This window comes from Suncus etruscus, chromosome 8 (genome assembly GCF_024139225.1).
Source record: "Suncus etruscus isolate mSunEtr1 chromosome 8, mSunEtr1.pri.cur, whole genome shotgun sequence".
NCBI lineage: Eukaryota > Metazoa > Chordata > Mammalia > Eulipotyphla > Soricidae > Suncus > Suncus etruscus.
In genome coordinates, this window is record NC_064855.1 from 48,318,237 (window position 1) to 48,334,200 (window position 15,964).

At 46.5% G+C, this 15,964-nt stretch overlaps 1 protein-coding gene across 3 annotated transcripts in view; it reads left to right on the forward strand.

Annotated features, from left to right (window-relative positions):
• Positions 1–844: 844 nt before the first annotated feature.
• PDS5B (PDS5 cohesin associated factor B) overlaps positions 845–15,964 on the forward strand; it is a 194,594-nt gene continuing 179,474 nt past the window's right edge. For all 3 annotated transcript variants that reach the window (XM_049778744.1, XM_049778746.1, XM_049778745.1), the window contains exon 1: positions 845–939. The gene's annotated coding sequence lies outside the window, so the exon portion shown is untranslated. The remainder of the gene's footprint in view (positions 940–15,964) is intronic.

Here is a 15,964-nt window from a genome sequence, read left to right on the forward strand (position 1 = left end):
AAAACAAAACAAAACAAAACAAAACAAAACAAAACAAAACAAACCATTGGAAGGGCCGGAGCGGTGGCGAATGGGGGAAGGCAGAGTCTAGACTAGAGTCTGCCTTGCCTGCGCTAGCGAAGGCCAGACGGACCGCGGTTCGATTCCCGGGGCGTCCCATAGGGTACCCCACAAGCCAGGAGCGATTTCTGAGCGCATAGCTAGGAGGAAACCCTGAGCATCAAATGAAACCCACCCCCTAAAATAACAAAAAACCAGAAACCAATCTATTGGGCCGGAGAGATAGCATGGAGGTAGGGCATTTTGCCTTGCATGTACAATATGGTCCCTCGAGCCTGCCAGGAGCCTGAGAGTAGGGCCAGGAGTAACTTTTGAGCGCCGCCGGGTGTGACCCCAAAACCAAACAAACCCCAAAGCATTGACAGCTCGGTAGCCAGCCGCGCCTTGGCCCGCCAGGGTAGGGTGGCGGTGAGCGCGTTCGCGCAGGCGCGCGGGGCGGGGCGGGGCGGGGCGGAGCGGAGCGGGGCGCGGGAGAGCAGCGCGCGCGCGCGTGCGTGCACGGCGCCGTCCGTCCGGCAGGGGGCGCTGCGCCCTCACGCACGCGGCGCTGTGCCCGGCCCCTCCGTCCTTCCCTCCCTCCGTCCGTCCGTCCGTCCCTCCCTCCCTCCCTCCCTCCGCCCGGCGGGGCGGGTGCGCCGGCGGCGGCGGCGGCGGTTCGATTGGAGCGGCGGCCGAGGAGGGCTTGGCGCCATTTTGAAGCGGCGAGGAGGCGGAGGCGGAGGCGGAGGCGGGGGGAGCGGGGGGCGGCGCGGCTTGGCGCGGGGCGGCCGGGCTGGCTGCGGAAGGGGAGGGGGAGGCGGCGATTGGATGCAGCGGCGGCGGCGGCGGCTCCGGGAGCGCGGCGGAGCGAGCGGCGCGGCGAGCCCGGCGGCGGACGAGGTAGGTGGGCAGGGGCCGCGCCCGGCTAACGGCGCCTCGGGCTCCGCCGCGCCCGCTGCCTTTTCTCCTCCCGGGGCGCCGCGCTCGCTGCATTTGCCGCGGGTGGCGGGTCGCGCTCGGCCCCGCGGAGGCGCCTCGCCCGCCCGGCCGGCCGGCCCTGCACGCCGGATCCCGGGCCGGGCCGCGCGGCGGTGGGGGCGGGGAGGCCGCCGCGGGAGCGAAATCAAACTTGCCGCCGGCCGCTCGGGCGGGCAGTGACCTTGTGCACCAGGGGCCGGACGGGGGCTCCGCTCGGCTGCCCCGCCGCCCGCCTGCCGCCCGGGAAACAGCCCTGCAGCCGCGCGCCGCCCTCCGCTCCCTCCGCGCCCTCCCCTCCCCCGCGCGCCGGCGGCGGCGCCGGGCTGTTTCCCGGGCGGCAGGCGGGCGGCGCGGTTGCTCCGGTCTAGCTGAGCCTCGCTCCTCCCGCGGGCGCCTTTCCGCGCGGGGCCCGCCCGGGCCTCTCGCGGCGCTCGGGGCGGCGGCGGCTGACGTTTGCTCCGGGTGCCGAGCCGGGGGGGGGGGAGTGGGGGGCCGGGCCCCGGAGGAGGCTTTGCGGCAGCGGCGCGCGGCTCGGGTTCGAGGGGCTCCTCCCACCCCCAATGGAAAGGGGAGCGAGCGCCTCTGCCTGTCTGCCGCCGATCCCCCCTGCTCGCTGGCACCGCCGCCGGGCCGAGTGACACTTGCAAAGTTTGGGAAGGCGGGAGCGGCCCCTCCGCCGCTTCCACGCGTGTCTCGCACGGGCGGCCGTCTCTCCTTCTCTCTCTTTCACCCGGACCCCGGGTCCGGCTGGGCGGCGACGCTGCTTCTTGCTGGGCCCCGCGCGGGGTTCGAACTCCCCGCCGCCGGGCCCCACGCGCGCGCGCGCGACCCTGATGTTCCTTCCCTCCCTCCTCTCGCTACTTGGCCCAAACTTTCACTCTCTGGCAAGTCTCCTTTTGGAAAGTTGCTCCCAAGTCGTCCTCGTAGAACTACTAGTACTTAGGGCCGTCTTGTCTTGGCGCTGTCTTCAGGCGTGCACCACCGTGATGAACAAACAGGTCGTGTGTGTCTTGAGCGAAACTCGTAGCGAGGAAATCGTGGTTCTGTCTTTGCAGCGGGGACAGCGGAGGACCATTGTTCTTCCCGCCCCGCACATCTACATGGAACTCGTAGCCTTTTCCATCTGGAGGGAGTCCTGAATAGCAGTTCAGAACAGAAGTGCTGTGAAGTAGAAGAAGGAAGGGCAGAGGAAGGACTGTTATTCTACAGATCATATATCGGAGGTGTTAGCATTTTTAGGACAGGAAGGCTCACATTCTTACTGAGTCTGGAGGGAGCAAGCAGCTGAGCTTTTAGCACCTGCGGTAGCAGGAAGGAACCCTAATTCGAATGTATTTGTATTGTGCCCAATAGTGCAGATGAAAGTCTCTTTAGGGACTAAGATACTTCCCCCTCCCCCTTTTTTTGGGTTTTGGGCCACATCCCATGGCGCTCAGGGATTGCTCCTAGTTCTGTGCCCAGAAATCACTCCTGGCAAGGTTGAGGGACCATATGGGTGCTGGGGATCAACCCGGGTGCAAGGCGAACACCCTACTGCTGTGCTATCATGGGGGTCCTTTAAGATTCATTTTTATTTAAAAAAAAACACAAAACAAAACAAAAACACAACACTTGGGCCGGTAGAGATAGCACAGCGGCGTTTGCCTTGCAAGCAGCCAATCCAGGACCAAAGGTGGTTGGTTCGAATCTCGGTGTCCCATATGATCCCCCGTGCCTGCCAGGAGCTATTTCTGAGCAGACAGCCAGGAGTAACCCCTGTTCACCGCCGGGTGTGGCCCAAAAACAAAACAAAAAAAACAAAACAAAACAAAAACACTTTAAAAGTCAAAGTGCTTTTGCTTAGAATATTCTTTTGTAGTACATTTACAAATGTACGTAGTCAAGGAGTGCATTGAATGTTTAATGTTTAAATTTCTTTAAATTAAAAAACATTTTTTTTAAAAGCTTTTGGGTCTCTGTTCTTTGGGTGCCCAGGGTTTATTTCTCGTACTGCTCTCAGGAATCACTTGGTGAGTCTTGGAGGATCTAAAGGAGTGCCTGGGATGGAACCCAGGTCCAGTGAGTGCAAGTAAACACCCTAATTGTTGTATTTTCACTCAGTTTTAATTTTAATTTTTTTATTTTTTGGCCACATCCAGCGGTGTTCAGGGGTTACTCCTGGCTCTGAGCTCAGAAATCACTCCTGACACCCTTGGAGGTGGGATCGTATGGATGCTGGGGATTGAACCCGGGTTGGCCTTTTGCAAGGCAAACACATTACCCGCTGTTCTGTCTTTAGGGCCCCTGTATTTTCACTCTTGCCCTTTGAATAAGTAGCTTAAATGTTAAACATTTATTTGGCAATTCTAACAGTCCCAGAGAAATATTTTGAGAACTAGATTTTGTTAGTAATTTATTTAACTTAAAAATACTGTTTTGGGGCCGGAGTGATAACACGGAGGCAAGGCGTTTGCCTTGCGTGCAGAAGGATGGTGGTTCAAATCCCGGCATCCCATATGGTCCCCCGAGTCTGCCAGGTGCGATTTCTGAGCATAGAGCCAGGAGTAACCCCTGAGCGTTGCTGGGTGTGACCCAACCCCCCCACCAAATATGTTGTTTTGTTTTTTGGGCACAATCAGTTCTTACTCCTGGGTTTGTATTCCAGGGTCATTCCTGGTGGGCTCTGGAGTCCATATGGGGTGCTGGGTATTGAACCTGCGTCTGGCATATGCCAAGAAAGCTTCTTACCTACTGTGCTACTACTGGACTAATGGCTCTGCTCCTTCCCCACTTTATCAGTAATTGAAGCCTAAAATGTAGCAATGCTCTGTTATCTAGGTAAGGGTTGCCTTGTTGAATGAAGAGTTGATAGGATATACCCAAAACTTCATTAGGAGAGGAATATTTTGGGCCATTATGTTCTCTCTAGTTCCCTTTTTTGTCCCTCTCTTTCTCAGTGCTCCTTTTTTTTTTGTTTGCTTTTTTTTGGTTTTTGGGTCACTCCTGTCTCTATGCTCAGAAATCATTCCTGGCAGGAGCTGGGGACCATATGGGATGCCGGGAATCAAACCACCTTTCTTACTCATGCAAGGCGAATGCTCTACCTCTGTGCTATCTCTCCGGCCCTCCTTTTTATTATTTTTTTTTTTATTTTTTATTTTTATTTTTTTTTGGTTTTTGGGCCACACCCGGTGACGCTCAGGGGTTACTCCTGGCTATGCGCTCAGAAGTCGCTCCTGGCTTGGGGGACCATATGGGACGCCGGGGGATCGAACCGCGGTCCGTCTCCTAGGCTAGCGCAGGTAAGGCAGGCACCTTACCTCGAGCGCCACCGCCCGGCCCCCCTCCTTTTTATTTTTAATCTAAACACCATCATTTCAGATTGTTCATAATACAGTTTTTTTCCCCCACAGATAAAGTTGTTCATGATTGAGTTGCAGTTACACAATGTACAACAACCTTCACCAGTGCGCATTTCCTGCCACCATTTTCACCAGTTTCCCTCTCATCTTCCCTGATGCCCTCTTCCCTCCCCCCACTCCTCCCCTCCACAGTATTCTGGGGCGCTCTCTCTCTCTCTCTCTCTCTCTCTCTCTCTCTCTCTCTCTCTCTCTCTCTCTCTCTCTCTCTCTCTCTCTCTCTCAGGCATTCTCTCTCCCTCCTCCCCTCTCCACCCCACTTTTTTTGACACTGATTTGCAATACTGTTGATGAAGGGGTGCCATTCATGTCACTTTCATAGTAGACCCTTCTCTACTCTAATTGTACTCTCTGCTCTTTGTGGCAATATTCCTATCATGGACTGGTCCTCCTGACCTTCATCTCTATTGTCTTTGGATATCATCCTTACACTTTTAATTTTCCTTATATCCCACAGATGAGTGAGATTATTCTATGTTTATCCCTCTCCCTCTGACTCACTTCACTGCATAATCTCCATGTCCATCCATGTATAAGCATATTTTATAACTTCATTTTTCCTAACAGCTGCATAGTATTCTATTGTGTAGATATACTCCAGAATTTTTAGCCACTCATCTGTTGTCATGCACCAGGGTTGCTTCGAGATTCTTGCTCTTGTAAATAGTGCTGCGATGAACATAGGAGTGCAAGGGCATTTTTGTATTGTGTTTTGTGTTCCTACGGTTTATTCCTAGGAGTATCATAAAGTTTATTTTTTTTCTTTCCCTTATGTGTGTTTCAGACTTAGAGTTTACTGCAGTTTGGTTTAAATGGCATATATATGTTAGAAAAGAATAACTGTTTTCTTTGTTAGTATTACCTAGGAGTATCATAAAGTTTATTTTTTTTCTTTCCCTTATGTGTGTTTCAGACTTAGAGTTTACTGCAGTTTGGTTTAAATGGCATATATATGTTAGAAAAGAATAACTGTTTTCTTTGTTAGTATTAGGGAGCTACAAGGAAACTTAAAAAGATTATTTCACTTTATATACATAAAAATTTTCGCATTATAATTTATCAGAGTCATAGTCATTTTATGTGGTAGAGCTGGGGCAACAGATCTAGAACCTGGGCATGGGAATTTCCCCATGGTATGAATTGTTTTTTTTGTTTTTTTAGATTTTAAGCATTATTTAAAATTATTGCCAGGTAACTGATATTCTCCAGTCCCTCCACTTTTTTTTTTCCCCCCACATTGGTTCTACCAAGAAATAAAGTTCCAGGGCCAACCATGTATTTTCAAAGTCTGGTTTTAATGATTTCTCTCCATGAATCAACCCACTTTAAGTTATCTCAGAAGATAACTTCTTGGTGTCTCCTTTCTTGGAAACACCACCTCCTCATTCTTTCATTGTATAAATATACTTGACAGTAATTTTGAAAAGTTAGTATTTAACTTTTTTTAGTTTGGTTTTTGGGTCACACCTGGCAATCAGGGGTTACTCCTGGCTCTACACTCAGAAATTGCTCCTGGCAGGCTCAGGGGACCATATGGGATGCCGGGATTTGAATCATAGTCTTTCTGCGTGCAAGGCAAATGTCCTACCTCCATGCTATCTCTCCAGCCCCAGTATTTAACTTTTTGTTGATGTGTGGTCTGTATTTAAAATTTTGTTTTGGATCACACTCTCTGGGCAATGCTAGGGGTTTACTTCTACCTCCGCAATGCTAGGGGTTTACTTCTACCTCCGTGCTCAGAAATTTCTCCTTATGGTGTTTGGGTATCAGAGCTAGGTCAGCTGAGTACAGGGTACTGCCTACCTGCTGTACTATTTATCAGTGTGTTTTTCAGTTTTATTATTTAAATTTTTTTGTTATTTTGGGTCACTTCCTGCTGTGCTTAGAGTTTACTTCTGCCTCTGAGCTTTTTATTTTTTTTTTAATTCTATAAAATATTTAAGCACCATGATTACAAGCATGATTGTTGTTGGGTTTCAGTCATAAACAACACCCCACTTGGCACTGAACCTAAGTATCACTCTTGGTGGACCTCTGGGAACTAAATGTGGTGCTGGGGATTGAACCCCAGCCAGCTGTGGGCAAGGCAAGTGCCTTACCTGCTTTAGTCTCATTCTGACTCTGTATTTTTTCATGCTTATTATTATTTTTTTTTTTTTTTGCGGTTTTTGGGTCACACCCAGCAGTGCTCAGGGGTTATTCCTGGCTCCATGCTCAGAAATTGCTCCTGGCAGGCACGGGGGACCATATGGGACGCTGGGATTCGAACCGATGACCTTCTGCATGAAAGGCAAGCGCCTTACCTCCATGCTATCTCTCCAGCCCCCCCCTTTTTTTTTTTTTTTGTGGTTTTTTTTTTTTTGGGTCACACCCGGCAGTGCTCAGGGGTTACTCCTGGCTCCATGCTCAGAAATTGCTCCTGGCAGGCACAGGGGACCATATGGGACGCTGGGATTCGAACCGATGACCTCTTGCATGAAAGGCAAATGCTTTACCTCCATGCTATCTCTCCAGCCGCTTATTATTATTTTTGACTTTAAATTTTATTTTTTTTGGTCTTTGGATTGCTCCAAGAGGTGTTCTGGTTACTCTTGACTCTGCACTCAGGAATTAACCCTGGCGGTTCTTGGGAGGATCATATAGGACCCTGGGGATTGGAACCCAGGTCAGTTGCATGCGAGGCAAGCACCTTACCTACTGTACTATCTCTCTGGCTCTCCCACTTTTTTTAAAATTTTGAATAGTATGGTAATAATACCCAAGGACAAGTAAGATGAGGACCAGGAGGACCATCTATGATAGGAAGCTTGCCACAAAGAGTAGGGATTAGTTAGTGTAGAGAAGGGACCATTATGACAATGATAGTTGGAAATGATCACTCTGGACTAGACCTGGGTGCTGAAAGAAAGTAAAATGTTATATTCATGATACCCCTTTCAGTAGCTATATTGCAAACCAGTGTGTAGAAGGGAAAAATGGGTAGAGAGATATAGGAGTAGCGGAAAGGGGAGTGGAAAGAGAGGGGGGAGAGAGAGGGACTGTGCAAGGAGGGGAGGGGGGAGAGAGAGACAGAGGGACAGAGAGAGAAGTGAGAGCAGGGGAGGGGGGAGGATTTAGAAGAGGGGAGATGAGTAAAGTGAAGTGTTTGCCTTAGCTTAGACTCAAAGGCTTAGAGGCATGCAGTGGGGAGGCCAGAGGGAGGGCCAGAAGCAATGTGGGGACATTCATGGAAGGAAATGCCTGCTGCTAAAGAGAAGGGTGTTGGGCATTGTATAACTGAAACTCAATCATGAACAACTTTGTAACTATTTCACTGTGATTCAAAATAAAATAAAACACAAAATTTATTTGCTCATGACTAATTTATAATTTTTTGTTTTGGGGCCACACTCAGCAGCGTTCAGGGGTTACTCCTGGCTCTGTGCTCAGAAATCACTCCTGGCAGGCTGGGAGACTAAATGGGATGCTGGAAATCAAACCCAGGTTCCTCCTGGGTCTGAGGCGTGTAAGGCAAATGCCCTACCGCTGTGCTGTCTCTCTGGCCCCCCACTAATTTAATATGGGAAAATTACAAGAGATTGGAGAAAATTTCACTTAGTTTGAATATTCTTGGTTAGGACTATAAAAAATTCCAAAAAATGGGGGTTAGAGTGATAGCATAGCAGGTGGGTTGTTTGCCTTGCATGTACTGGACAGAGCCAGGAGTAATCCTTGAGCACTGCAGGGTGTGACCTCAAAACAAAACAAACAACAACCAACCCTCCCCCCCCCCAATCCTCTCAAAAATACTTAGCTTAAAAATAATCTAGTGATTATTTTGAGTATATATTACTTTTTTGTTTGTTTGTTTTTGGGTCACACCTGACTGTGCTCAGAGGTTACTCCTGGGTCTGTGCTCAGAAATTGTTCCTAGCAGGCTCGGGGGACCATATGGGATGCTGGGAATCGATCCAGGGTTTGTCCTGTGTTGGCCATGTGCAAGGCAAACACCCTTCTAGTCATCTCTTTATTCTTTAATTAATCACCTGATAGTAACAGGTTCCCTTGTACTGGAAAGGATCTTATTACTAGTTTAATTAAAAATCAAGAATGCAGAAAAAAAAATGGGCCTGAGCGATGGCACAAGTGGTAAGGCGTCTGCTTTGCCCCCACTAGCCTAGGACGAACCGTGGTTTGATCCCCCGGCAACCCATATAGCCCCTCAAGCCAGGAGTGATTTCTGATTGACATCAGGTGTGGCTGAGAAACCAAAAATAAAAAAAAATAAATAAAAATCAAGAATGTTTGCTGTTTTGAAACCTGTTTTTTTTTTAATTTAACCAACTTTATTACATACATGATTGTGTTTGGGTTTCAGTCATGTAAAGAACACCACCCATCACCAGTGCAACATTCCCATCACCAATGTCCCAAATTTCCCTCCTCCCCACCCAACCCCCGCCTGTACTCCAAGACAGGCTTTCTATTTCCCTCGTACATTCTCATTATTAGGATAATTCAAAACGTAGTTATTTCTCTAACTAAACTCATCCCTGTTTGCGGTGAGCTTCATGAGGTGAGCTGTAACTTCCAGCTCTTTTCCTTTCGTGTCTGAAAGTTGTTATTGCAAGAATGTCTTTCATTTTTCTTAAAACCCATAGATGAGTGAGACCATTCTGCGTCTTTCTCTCTCTCCCTCTGACTTATTTCACTCAGCTTAATAGATTCCATGTACATCCAAGTATAGGAAAATTTCATGACTTCATCTCTCCTGACAGCTGCATAATATTCCATTGTGTATATGTACCACAGTTTCTTTAGCCATTCATCTGTTTCTTGTATCATCTGTTTCTGTATCTTGGCTGTTTCCAGAGTCTTGCTATGGTAAATAGTGCTGCAATGAATATAGGTGTAAAGAAGTGATTTTTGTATTATATTTTTGTGAGACCTGTTTTAGTTGAAAGCATGATCATGTGGTGAGAAAACCATCAAGCTAAAAGTCAGATGAATGAAATTTAATTGTTTAAATTTTATTTTATTTGGTTTTTGGTCCACAACCTGCAATTCTCAGGAGTTACTCCTGGCTCTGTGCTCAGAAATCACTTCTGGGATGGCTTAGGTGACCATAGGATGCCAGGGATCAAACCCAGGTTGGCCGTGTGCAAGGCAAATGTCCCTGACTCATTGCGCTATTGCTCCGGCCTTGTTTAAATCTTAAATTTTAAATCATTAATTTGAGTATTTAAAAATACTCATAGTAGTTTTTGGATTCTAATAATTAGGTGTTAAAAATAAGAACTAATTAGAAATACTTGGTTTAAGATGTGAAACTTTAAAGCAAACTTAGAAATGGAGGCAAGACTAAATAAGTAGGAAGACTAAATAAGTAGGTAGATACCTAAAAGGTATCTTTAAAGAGGCAAGACTTAGAAATACTTCTTTAAATTGCTTCTTTTTTTATTATTTGTTTTTGGGTCACACCTGGCAACCCTCAGGGGTTATTCTTGACTCTGCACTCAAAAATTGCTCCTGGCAGGCTTGGGGACCATATGGGATGCCGGGAATTGAACCCAGGTTCCTTCGGGGTTGGCCATGTGCAAGGCAAATGCCTTACCGCTGTGCTATTGCTCTAGCCCTGTATTGCCTTTCTTTTTGACAGACTATGTTTAATCAGATTTCATTAAAATGAACAAATATAAACTATTAAATACGTGAAATACTAAGGATGTTGTAGAAAACAGAATGAAGTTGAGTAGTGGCTATCTGACCAAGGTGTTGAGTGCTGAGAAAAACCAGAGTGTAGGATTCTTGAGCGGTTTATTCTCTATGGGCTAGAGATTTTCCTTCTTCATTGACACTTTTTTTGGGGAGGGTGGGGGACACACTTGGTGATGCTCCGGGGTTATTCCTGGCTCTGCATTTGGGAATTGCTCCTGGAGGGTTCTGGGGACCATATGGGATGCTGCAATTGAACCTGGTCAGTCTTGTGCAAACCAAGCTCTCACTGAAGCTGTTCTTCAGTTAATAATAATGCTTTCTACATATAAGAAAATAGCCTAGACTAGATATTAACTGGAGAGTATATTATAATCCTAACAATTGTCTCTGGTTGGAAATTGTCTCTAGGTGGGGGGGGGCCTGAAAGGAAAGAGTTTATGGTTTCCTGTGGCAGTATATATATCCCTTTTTTTTTATCCCATTTTATTCTTTTTATTCTTTTTTTTTTTTTAAGCCACACCCTGTGTCACCCAGGGATTACTCTTGGCTCTGCTCTCAGAAATCGCCCCTGGCAGACTTGGGACCATATGGGATGCTGGGAATCGAATCATGGTTCGTCCTGGGTTGGCCACATGCAAGGTGAACACCCTACTGCTTTACTCTCTCCGGCCCCTCTCTTCTTCCTTTTTACAGGTGGTTAGAGCAGTGAAAAGATTTAAAGCCAAAGCTCTAGATAGAAATTTAAAATGTAGAGTATAGAGGCCGGAGCCATAGCGCAGCAGTTAGGGTTGTTTGCCTTGTACAAGGCCAACCTGGGTTCGATTCGTGTCAACTCATATGGTTCCTTGTGCCTAACATGAGTAATTTCTGAGTACTGAGCTAGGTGTAAAGCCTGAGTACCATTGGGTATGACCCCAAAAGAAAAAAAAAAGAATAGTGTATAACCAAAATAAATTCTTCTTTTGGGGGGGGGCCACACCTGGTGTTGCTCTGGAGTTACTCCTGTCCCTGTGCTCAAAAATTGTTCGTGGCTGGCTTGTGGGACCATATGGGATGCCAGAAATCGAATTGGAGTCCGTCCTGTGTTGGCTGCGTGCAAGGCAAATGCTCTACCACTGCGCTATTGCTCAGGGCCCCCAAATATATATATATATATTTTTTTTTTTTTTTTGGTTTTTGGGCCACACCCGGTGAGCTCAGGGGTTACTCTTGGCTGTATGCTCAGAAATAGCTCCTGGCAGGCACGGGGGACCATATGGGACACCGGGATTCGAATCAACCACCTTTGGTCCTGGATCGGCTGCTTGCAAGGCAAAAGTGGGCGGTGGTGTTGAAGATCTGGTGATGAGAACTAAGGTTGGGGTGGGTAATGTGTATTGTATATGTATTTTTCTATTTTTTTTGACGGGGGGGGGGGGAGTGTTTACCTGGCTGTGTTCAGAGCTCACTCCTGGTGGGGTTTAGCAGGTACCAGGGATTGAACCTCTGTTGGTCATGTGCAAGGGAAGCACCCTACACACTGTACTTTCTTTGACTCCACTGTTGTACAGTAAGCTAAAAATTATTATAATGTAAACCATAGGCTAAAAATATACACATATATGGAAAATTCTGATGGAATGGAAAGTTAAAAATAAGAGCTGCCTTTTCTCTTTATCCCAGAAGGTTCCAGAAAGTTGATTTTTTATTTGTATAAATAGTACTTATTGTTTATTTTGAATATTTTTAAAACTTTATTTATTGATTGATTGATTTTGGGGCCACATCTGGTGGTGCTCAGGGGTCACTCCAGCCTCTGCACTGAGAAATCGCTCCAGCCGGCTGGGGGACCACATGGGATGCCGGGAATCCAACTGGGCCCCTTTTGGGCCAGCACATGCAACGCAAATGCCCCACCGCTGTGCCATCTCTCCGTTTGATGCTCAGGGGTTATTCCTGGCTTCACGCTCAGAAATTGCCCCTGGCTTGGGGGGGACCATATGGGATGCCGGAGGGAGGGATTGAACCGTGGTCCTTTCCTTGGCTAGTGCTTGCAAGGCAGACACCTTACCTCTAGTGCCACCTCGCCGGCCCCCACCTTTTCTTCTTAATTAGACTTTTTTTTTTGTTTGTTTTTGGGCCACACCTGGTGATGATCAGGGGTTACTCCTGGCTCTTCGCTCAGAAATTGCTCCTGGCTTGGGGGATCATGTAGGATGCCAGGGGATCAAACTGCATTCGTCCTAGGTTAGTGCTTGCTAGCACCATTGCTCTGGCCCTAAAATTAGACTTTTTTTTTTGTAGATTTGGGGTTGTGATTGGTTTAACATTTTTTTTTTTTTTTAGTTTTTGGGTCACACCCAGCAATGCTCAGGGGTTATTCCTGGCTCTATGCTCAGAAATCGCTCCTGGCAGGCTTGGGGGACCATCTGGGACGCCGGGATTCAAACCAATGACCTTCTGCATGAAAGGCAAAAGCCTTACCTTCATGCTATCTAGCTGGCCCCTGGTTTAAATTTTTTTTTTTTTTTTTGATTTTTGGGCCACACCCGGCGTTGCTCAGGGGTTACTCCTGGCAGGCATGGGGGACCATATGGGACACCTTTGGTCCTGGATCGGCTGCTTGCAAGGCAAACACCGCTGTGCTATCTCTCCGGGCCCCTGGTTTAAATTCTTACCTGTTTCACATTCCCATGGTAATTATGTGGAAGTGACATTAACTTATCTTTGTTTCCAAGCATGTGTATGTCAAAACATCAGTGTATGCCTTAAAATATATACTTTAGTGTCAAAGGGGTCTTAATAAACTATTTGAGAAAAGGTCTTGTCTATTTTCAGCTATGACATATACTAGCTAATATCACATTCTGGCACATTTTCTTTTCTTTTTTTTTCTTCACATTTTCTTATATACTTAATCCTAGTATAGACATGACTTCTCAAATGGGTATGATAATGGACATTCCCTTTTCCCCCTTTCATTTGGTAGTGTCTAGAGCAGGGGTCCTCAAACTTTTTAAACAGGGGGGGCCAGTTCACTGTCCTTCAGACTGTTGGAGGGCCATATTATAGTAAAAACAAAAATTATGAACAAATTTCTATGCACACTGCATATATCTTATTTAGAAGTGAAGAAACAAAATGGGAATAAATATAATATGTGGCCCGCGGGCCGTAGTTTGAAGACCCCTGGTCTAGAGAGATGTTTGGTGGTCATACTGGGAGGTGGGGGTTAAGGGAAGAACTAGTAAATAGAAGACAGGTATGTTTGTAAAATTTCCTTTGGTCTTCTATTTTAAGATGCGTTGTAGACATATAATTTCTAAACCATTGTAATCTGGCTAGATTCAAACTTTAGACTTAAATTTCCTCTGTGTTGGGCAGTAACTGAAATTATTGTTGAATTCTTTCAATTTACAGTTGTTTTATTAGACTCCTTGGATTCTATTTTATTTGTTTGATTTTGGGCCACTCCTGGTGGTGCTCAGGGGTTCCTCCTGGCTCTGTGCTCAGAAATCGCTCCTGGCAGGCTCAGGGGACCATATGGGATGCTGGGATTCGAACCGAAGACCTGCATATAAGGCAAACGCCTTACCTCCAGGCTATCTCTCCAGCCCCCTTGGATTCTTTTTTGGGGGAAGGGTCACAACAGCGATGTTCAGGGGTTACTTCTAATTGCCCTCAGGAATCACTCTTAGTGCTCTGGGGACTATCTGGGATACCAGGGATATTGAACCTGCCTTATCTACTGTACTATTCTTGGGCTGTGCAAGTCCTTGGACTCATTTTTTTTTTTTTTTTTTTGGTTCACACTCAATGACGCTCAGGGGTTACTCCTGGCTATGTGCTCAGAAATCGCTCCTGGCTTGGGGGACCATATGGGACGCTGGGGGATTGAACCACGGTCTGGCCTAGGCTAGTACCTAGACTAGTGCGTGCAAGGCAGGTGCCTTATGCCCTGCGCCACCACTTCGGCCCCTGGACTGGTTTTTTTTTGGGGGAGGGGGTCACACCTGTCACCTGTTGATGTTTAGGCTTTACTCCTGGCTCTGCACTCAGAAATTATTCCTGGCAGGCTCAGGGTACAGGACCATATAAGATGCCTAGGATGAAATCCAAGTTGGACTCATGGAAGACCAAGGCCCTGCCCTATCTGCTGTGCTATTGCTCTGGCCCCCAGACATTATTATGATCATAATGCAGGAAACAGTGAGGAATTTAAAGTTTACTTAGTTTTTCTGTCTTTGATGTATTATACTTCCTCCTAAGTCTCTTCTCCCACCTACATTTCCAACCACTTGACAAGGACTCCAACAAAATGGCAGCACATCTTTCTGCTTGAAGTCTGTTATTTCTGTCCTGTTGCAGATTATGTCACTTATTTCTAGTCTACTACTTTTTTTTTTTTCCTTGCCACTCAGACTGCATCCTCTTTCCCTACCCCCTTCCACAGGAAAGGAAGAATGATCATCAATGGCAAGGGGCAGTTAGTTTACTACTACTTTCCCCCTCTTCTCATTGGCAAAATTTAAGAGATTATTTTTTATTGAATACTGTCCATTCCCTTGATTTTCTTTTCTTTATATTCCACTCATGAGAGATCACCTGGTATTCTTCCCTTGTATGCAGTTGACCCATATTTTATCCCCAACATTACATATGGTCCCCCAGCCCAGAGAACAGAATTTGGAGAACTGTAATTGCAGTTTGGCTAAAATCACAATAAAAAACTATCACAATCCATGTCTTGTCACCAAGGCATTTATATATATGCAGCCCCCCTTTTTGGGACGTGTTTGAGCCACATCTGGTAGTGCTCGGGTTATTCCTGGCAGTTCTGCACTCAGAAATCGCTCCTGGCAGGCTCACGGGACCATATGGGATGCCAGGGATCAAATCCAGTTTGGTCCCAGATCGACTGCCTGCAAGGCAAATGCCCTACTGCTGTGATATTGCTCCTGCCCTATATATTCCTGTAAATCATAGTTACAAAGACAATTGTGAAGCCATATTTTTGCTGAACAGAATGCACATGTTTTTGTTCATCTGATAACATACAAACCCTTTTTTTTTGAGAAGGTGCAACATATCTTTATTTATAATTGGACTCATTCAGTAACTTGATTACTGAAATAAGTTATGAGATTATTACTACTATTTTTAGATAGTTATAAAAAGGGAGATATAAAAACAAATTAGCTAATTATATATTTAACATTTTTTAAATCAAGAATATTAATTAGAGGGGCTGGAGAGATAGCATGGAGGTAAGGCATTTGCCTTTCATGCAGGAGGTCATCGGTTCAAATCCTGGTGTCCCATATGGTCCCCCGTGCCTGCCAGGAGCAATTTCTGAGCCTGGAGCCAGGAATAACCCCCTGAGCACTGCCGGGTGTGACCCAAAAACCACACACACACACACACACACACACAAAAAAAAAAAAGAGAGAGAATATTAATTAGAGATTTCATTCTGTAACTAGTTAACATGGCCATAAGTGGTACTTATAATTGCTTTCTCTTGCTGTTATTATGCCTTTCCTTTGCTATTGGCAAGTGTCTCATCTGGTTGTGGTTTTTCTTTTTTTCCCAAGTGGAGTTACCCAAATGTTCATTCCTTTAGTGTCTGGGTTATAAGCAGCAGTGCCTGGATTGTTTCCATTGACTTAAAAGTGAGTGGTCTGCCAGAAGAATTTCTGTGTTCCAGTCATACTTTTTCCTAGACCCCTTTGTGTAATGGTAACCTACTTTACTTCTTTTTTTTTTTTTTTTTTTTTCGGTTTTTGGGCCACTCCCGGCGGTACTCAGGGGTTACTCCTGGCTGTCTGCTCAGCTATAGCTCCTGGCAGGCACCTGGGACCATATGGGACACT